This window comes from Lupinus angustifolius, chromosome LG01 (assembly GCF_001865875.1).
Source record: "Lupinus angustifolius cultivar Tanjil chromosome LG01, LupAngTanjil_v1.0, whole genome shotgun sequence".
NCBI classification, from domain to species: Eukaryota; Viridiplantae; Streptophyta; class Magnoliopsida; order Fabales; family Fabaceae; genus Lupinus; species Lupinus angustifolius.
The window spans coordinates 28,020,688-28,021,054 of record NC_032009.1 but is presented as its reverse complement, the minus strand read 5'-3'; positions in this window follow the sequence as shown (position 1 = coordinate 28,021,054).

Genomic DNA, 367 nt, shown 5'->3' with positions numbered 1-367 from the left:
ATATTCTAGATATGGAAGATAGATCTTCCCGTAACACAGTTCCTATCATTTTGGGGAGGCCATTTTTAAGAACAGCCCGAACCAAGATAGATGTCCATGTTGGAACATTATCTATGGAGTTTGGTGATATTGTGGTCCGATTTAATATTTTTGATGCTATGAAGCATCCATCTGAGGACGATTCTGTGTTTCACATTGATTTACTTGATGAGTTAACCAATGAGCATATCTGTGATTTCCTTAATGATTTTTTATTCTATGTCATTGATAGACTCATATACTTGTCATACACGCACTGATTCTGAAATGTGTAATTCTTGTATTGATGACTTTCTGCATATTTCTGTTGATCCAAATGTTGTAGAAT